The sequence below is a fragment of the Cervus canadensis genome, chromosome 26 (assembly GCF_019320065.1).
Source record: "Cervus canadensis isolate Bull #8, Minnesota chromosome 26, ASM1932006v1, whole genome shotgun sequence".
NCBI lineage: Eukaryota > Metazoa > Chordata > Mammalia > Artiodactyla > Cervidae > Cervus > Cervus canadensis.
Window position 1 is genome coordinate 20,396,870 of NC_057411.1, and position 7,373 is coordinate 20,404,242.

The following is a 7,373-nucleotide window of genomic DNA, read 5'->3' on the forward strand; positions in this document are numbered from 1 at the left end:
AGAGATCCTGAGCAGCTTTCATATGACATGACATGAACTGAGCCATTCTCTAGTATAAGCTCAAAAGCCATAAATTTGATCCACTAACCATTCTGGAAACACGAATACGACAATTCACTGAAAAAAAAAGCATAAACCAGAACATGAAAATATTTAACATTCTATAACAGAACTGTCCACATCACTCATTTTGCCAAGGGTTTAAAATAACTTAACAGCATTCAATGCACAGCTGACCAAAAGAATTTTTCTAAAATCACTATAACTACTTTTACGTTTACTTTAAGAATTCCAGGGGTAGATTAATTCAAAAACAAAAATATTTTTTAAAAACTTTTATCTTTGACCTGAACTCTGAGCCTGTAGGTTGAGTAAAATTTTTTAGCTTTGAAATAAAATTGACAAACAAAAATTGTATAATAAGTGAATTTAACTCAGAAGACCATTATATCTACTACTGGGGGCAAGAATCCCTTAAAACAAATGGAGTAGCCATCATAGTCAACAAAAGAGTCCAAAATGCAGTACTTGGATGCAGTCTCAAAAATGACAGAATGACCTCTGTTCGTTTCCAAGGCAAACCATTCGATATCATGGTAATCCAAGTCTATGCCCCAACCAGCAATGCTGAAGAAGCTGAAGTTGAACGGTTCTATGAAGACTTAAAGGACCTTCTAGAACTAACACCAAAAAAGATATCCTTTTCATTATAGGCGACTGGAATGCAAAAATAGGAAGTCAAGGGATACCTGGAGTGGCAGACAAGTTTGGCCTTGGAGTACAGAATGAAGCAGGTCAAAGGCTTACAGAGTTTTGCCAAGAGAATGCACAGGTCATAGCAAACACCCTCTTCCAACAACATAAGAGAAGACTCTACACATGGACATCACCAGATGGTCAACACCGAAATCAGATTGATTATATTCTTTGCAGCCAAAGATGAAGAAGCTCTATACAGTCAGCAAGAACAAGACCAGAAGCTGACTGTGGCTCATATCATATACTACTTATTGCCAAATTCAGACTTAAATTGAAGAAAGCAGGGAAAACCACTAGGTCACTCAGGTATGACTTAAATCAAATCCCTTACAATTATGCAGTGTAAGAGACAAATAGATCCAAGGAATTAGATCTGATAGACAGTGCTGAAGAACTATGGATGGAGGTTTGTGACATTATACAGGAGGCAGTGATCAAGACCATCCCCAACAAAAAGAAATGCAAAAAGGCAAAATGGTTGTCAGAGGAGGCCTTACAAATAGCTGAGAAAAGAAGAGAAGCTGAAGGCAAAGGAGAAAAGGAAAGATATACCCATTTGAATGCAGAGTTCCAAAGAACAACAAGGAGATGTAAGAAAGCCTTCCTAAGTGATCAATGCCAAGAAGTAGAGGAAACTATAGAATGGGAGAGACTAGAGATCTCTTCAAGAAAATTAGAGACACCAAGGGAACATTTCATGCAAAGACGGGCACTATTAAGCACAGAAATGGTATGGACCTAACAGAAGTAGAAGATATTAAGAAGTAGCAAGAATACACAGAAGAACTATACAGAAAAGATCTTCATGATGCAGGTGCCCACAATGGTGTGATCACTCACCTAAAGCCAGACATTCTGGATTGAGAAGTCAAGTGGTCCTTAGGAAGCATCACTATGAACAAAGCTAGTACAGGTGATGGAATCCCAGTTAAGCTATTTAAAATCTTAAAAGATGATGCTGTTAAAGTGCTGCACTCAATATGCCAATAAATTTGGAAAACTCAACAGTGGCCACAGGACTGGAAAAGGTCAGTTTTCATTCCAATCCCAAAGAAAGGCAATGCCAAAGAATGCTCAAGCTACCGCACAATTGCACTCATCTCACACACTAACAAAGTAGTGCTCAAAATTCTCCAAGCCAGACTTTAACAGTACGTGAACCACGAACTTCCAGATGCTCAAGCTGCATTTAGAAAAGGCAGAGGAACCAGAGACCAAATTGCCAACATCTGTTGGATCATTGAAAAAGCACGAGAGTTCGAGAAAAACAACTACTTCTGCTTTATTGACTACACCAAATCCTTTGACTGTGTGGATCACAACAACTGGAAAACTCTTCAAGAGATGGGAATACCACACCACCTGACCTGCCTCCCTAGAAATCTGTATGCAGGTCAAGAAGCAATAGTTAGAACTGGACATGGAACAACAGATTGGTTCCAAATAGAAAAAGGAGTACGTCAAGGCTGTATATTGTCACCCTGTTTATTTAACTTCTATGCAGAGTGCATTATGAGAAATGCTGAACTGGAGGAAGCACAAGCTGGAATTAAGATCGCCGGGAGAAATATCAATAACCTCAATATCAATATTCAATATTAATATTGAAATACTCAATTCAATATCAATATTCAATATCATATTGAAATATCAATATGCAGATGACACTACCCTCATGGCAAAAAGTGAAGAACTAAAGAGCCTCTTGATGAAAGGGAAAGAGGAGAGTGAAAAAGTTGGCTTAAAACTCAACATTCAGAAAACTAAGATCATGGCATCCCATCCCATCACTTCATGGAAAATAGATGGGGAAATAATGAAAACAATGAGAGACTTTATGTTTTGGGGCTCCAAACTCACTGCAGATGGTGACTGCAGCCATGAAATTAAAAGACACTTGCTACTTGGAAGAAAAGTTATGACCAACCTAGACAGCATATTGAAAAGCAGAGACATTACTTTGCCAACAAAAGTACATCTAGTCAAAGCTATGGTTTTTCCAGTAGTTTTGTATGGATGTGAGAGCTGGACTATAAAGAAAGCTGAGAACCAAAGAATTGATTCTTTTAAACTATGGTATTGGAGAAGACTCTTGAGAGTCGCTTGGGCTATAAGGAGATCCAATCAGTCAATCCTAAAGGAAATCAATCTTGAATATTCATTGGAAGGACTAATGCTGAAACTGAAACTCCAATACTTTGGCCACCTGATGCAAAGAACTGACTTATTGGGAAAGCCTGATTCTGGGAAAGATTGAAGGCAAGAGAAGAAGGGGATGACAGAGGATGAGATGGTTGCATGGCATCACCGACTCAATGGACATGAGTTTGAGTAAACTCCAGGAGTTGGTGATGGACAGGGAGGCCTGGCGTGCTGCATGGAGTTGCAATGAGTCAGACATGACTGAGAGACTGAACTGAACTGAAAGTGAAGGAAAAACTTTTCTCTTTATGGAGAAATAGCAAACCATAATATGAGAGAAGAAAGGAGGACCAGAGGCTGTGTGAGTAGGCAGAATAAAGGGGTGTGGACAGAACAGAGTGAAATGCCTCAGAGGCACACATATCTCTCAGGAAAGTCTATAAAAGGCTTAGTCACTTGGTACCAACTAAAACCTGCCTCAAGGTATTGCTAGTTCTATTTTGGTCTATCAACTGAACCCCTTCCCAGAGAACAGAAGGAGGACAGAAAGGGAAGATACTATTGGCCCAGTTATCCCACTCTTTATAAGCCTTCAGGGGCAGCAGGAGCCAAACTGGTCAAGATTAAAGAAGTCTTTACTATCCTTAGCCTCCTGTTCAAAGACTAAATCCCTCTTTTAAGAAATTGATCACTTCCTCCTCCAAGTCTCTCAATGTCCTCAACTGTCCCTACCCTTCTTGCTTGTTGAGGGGGGGGTGGGGAGGGGAGGATCTTATAAGCTTGTTAGCAATAGCAACAATTTTAACATCATTATAACTTCACTGACTACAGGCTGCTTTCACTCATACCTTAGCTCTTTGGATCCTTACAACTCAGGGGGGTTATTAGCCTCTCTGCTGACAGGTGAGAGACCTAGCAAAGGGTGTATGAGTAATCTGCTAAATGTTAAAGGTAAGAATGGGGCCCCCATTTTTCTGGTTTTAAAGCAGTACAATATTGTGGTTAGATTGCATGTTCTGGAATTGGACTCTATACATGAGCCCTGGCAACATTCAAATAGTTGTGAGATCCCAAGCCAGTCACTCGGTATCTCTTAGGTCAGTTTCTTCACCTACACAAATGAGAATAATTCAAGACTTTACCTTATTGGACTACTGAGATTATTAACTAATGCATGTGACATGCTTAGTGTAATGCCTGGAATATGTTAAGTACTCACTAAGTATTTGGCTTTATAGCCATTATCATTCCTTCTATACTTTACTATCTCAGGCTTAATGTCAATTTCTACAAAAAATGAAGCCTTAATCTAGTAAAAATCATCTCACTTTTATAGAATCATCAAACAGAATAAAGGTGGTTAGTTTGGGCCTCTTTTTATATCTTTTTGTGGGTTTCAAAAGGCACAGAGCTAAAACCCTTCTTGGAATCTCTGAAAGCTTAAGATGTAGACAGCACTATAGATTCATAGACACAGATTTCTGTACATAAAATAGTACTAGCCTAGGTATTTTAAGAAGAAGGTAACTTCATATGAGGACTCGGACACTCACAAAATCTTTAGAAGGGCTGGAGGCATGTGAGTATAAGAATGATTGAATTCAAGAGCTTATTTCTAGGGCTGCAATCAAGAACCAGGAAACTGCTGCTGCTTCTGTGAGAACTACCTGATGACATTCAGGAAGCTGCTGACTAAGTCCTGAAACCTGTATCCAGACACCCTGCCTCTGCCTCTAGACACCCCTGAGTTAGCAGATGGCAATTAGAACCCTGAGTCTGGCTGCCACAACTGCCTCATAGATCCACGATATTGTCTGTCTACACAAACAGCACCAGGAAGTATGCATCTGTCTCCACAGCTCAAATTAGTGGAACCTTACTTGCATGAAGAATCCTAAGAGCAAAGGGGGCTGGGAGATGTGATTTTAAGCTTTTCAGGTCCTCACAGGTAGTTGGAAAGAGTTAGAAAGTGATACCCAGCAGAGCGCCTCTCTTTGGCTTCTCCACATCTTTATATACCATTTGATATAAAATAAATTCTAAATAACAATAGTAAAAACTACATTTTCCCCACCTAATACAACATAAACATTGCATATAGAAACATTAAATAGTTCATCCTTTCCACAAAAGAGGAATCCAAAGATTTCAGCCATTGGCTCTCTCTCTTTGAATGATGTTTCTTTTTCTTTTAGTTCAGTCTCAGTCTGCCTTTGATTTTCTGTTACCTAATTCTATTTTGGTTACCTAAGGACCCAGCTATAAATTTAACTATCATCACTCAACATCAAAACACAAACAATCAAATTAAAAATGGGCAGAGAAACCTGATTAGACATTTTTTCAAAGAAAACGTACAGATGGCCAGCAGGTATATGAAAAGATGCTCAACATCACTAATCATCAGGGAAATGCAAATCAAAACAATGAAATATCACCTCACACCTGTTAGAATGCCTATTATCAAAAAGACAACAAATAACAAGTGTTGGCAAGGATATGGAGAAAAGGAAACCCTCTCACACTATTGGTAGGAATGTAAATTGGTGTCGCCACTATGGAAAACAGTATGGAGAGCCCTCAGAAAAATACAAATAGATCTATCATACAATCCAGAAATTTCACTTCTGGGTATTTATATCAAGAAAACAAAAACAGCAAATTGAAAATATACATGCACCTGTATTGTTTATCACAGCATTATTTATGATAGCCTAGATATGGAAACAACATAATCGTCCACAGATGAATAAATGGATAAAGAGATTGTGGTATACGTATACAATATAATATTATTCAGCCAAAGGAAAAAAAAAAAAGACTGTAATATTGCCATCTTGTGACAGAGAATGGGAGAGATGACCCAGCCCTGAAGTTAGATGCATAAGCAATGCTCTTATCAAGTTAAGAACAAAGAGCTTCTCATGCCCCCTGCTTGGGGAGAAAAGCAGAAAAAATATTCACCATAATTACAGATGCATGCCAAAGACTGTTGATTTGCTCCAGCAAAGAAACTAATTGGAATCACCACTTGATTAAAATAATAGGCTTTTATTCTCTAAAGCCAGTCTATATCCATTCTATCTCGGTGGTAGCACCAATTTCTGTGATTCTTTCCCCCAGAGATACAGAAATGCTTTTGATTTACTACTTTGAAAAGTAGGGGCAGATCCAATAGTTTTCACGTGGCTTTTAATACCAAAAGAGCCTTTATTACACTTATCATCTGATCCTCAATAAGATTATTTTAACCTGAGGACCATAGTGTTTTCTAGATCTCTAACGATTATCAATATTTTATTTATTTTTTCTTTTTTTCATTTATTTTTATTAATTGGAGGCTAACTACTCACAATATTGTAGTGGATTATCAATATTTTAGAGTCATTAATCAATGATCCTTAAAATAACATTTTTTTCCAACGTTCAAGTGTCATGAAAATGGCAAATCACTTGGGAAAGTCTAAGAAAAAGATTTATTGAACACACTAACAAAGGCATTGCAGGTACACTTTCAAAAGGAACCATGAGTCAAGAAGCTGTGGGTGCATGAGCTCTCTCCAGTCTGAGATTTGAATAGGGGTCCTTGTCTCTACATCTTGTCAACTCAAACCAGTTTCCATTCACTAGATATAAAGATTTTATTTTAGATGTTTGAGCTATAAAGATAAACAGGATCCCTATAGTTTGCCCATTGATTTAACATGGAAAACATAATTGTTAGTCACCACAAAGGTCCCAGCCAGTCAAGTCATTCTGATAATTATCCTTACTCTGCTCCCTACTGAACTAGTTGAATTGTGCTCCCCTCTCCAAAATGTTTACATTGAAGCCCTAACTCCCAGTATCTCAGAATGTGACTATATTTGGAGGTAGGGCCTTTAAGAGGTTATTAACTTAAAATGAGGCCATTAAGTTGGACCCTAAACAATCTGACTGGTGTTCTTTAACCAGAGACACCAGGGTTGCACATTAACAATGCTGCACCCAATTCCAATGTGTGGGGTTTCTCCTCATGATTACCAAGCAATTCTCCAATGCTAAACAGGTATCCTACAATTCAAACTCAGTTATGACACCATCCATCCAGAGATAGCATGAGATTCCACAGGTTAAGAGCTTGGTCCTTCAAGATCCCCCGCCCCCTCCCCACCCCAACACATACACACACACTTCAGGTGGTATTCAAAAGTTCAGATTGTCACCTGGGTTCTAATTAACTGGCTATAGATCCAAGATTCCAACTACCCCCTGTTAGGGTTCAATTAATTTGCTAGATTGGCTCACAGAATTCAGAAACATTTTAGTTACTAGATTACCAATTTAGTATGCAAAAGTAAAAATGTTAGTCGCTCAGTCATGTCCGACTCTTTGCAACCCCATGTGGAAGCCTTTTCATTTGGATCAGACATTGTAATGCTCCTGAGATATGCTAAGACTGGCATATTAAGGTGATGAGGAATGGTTGGGAT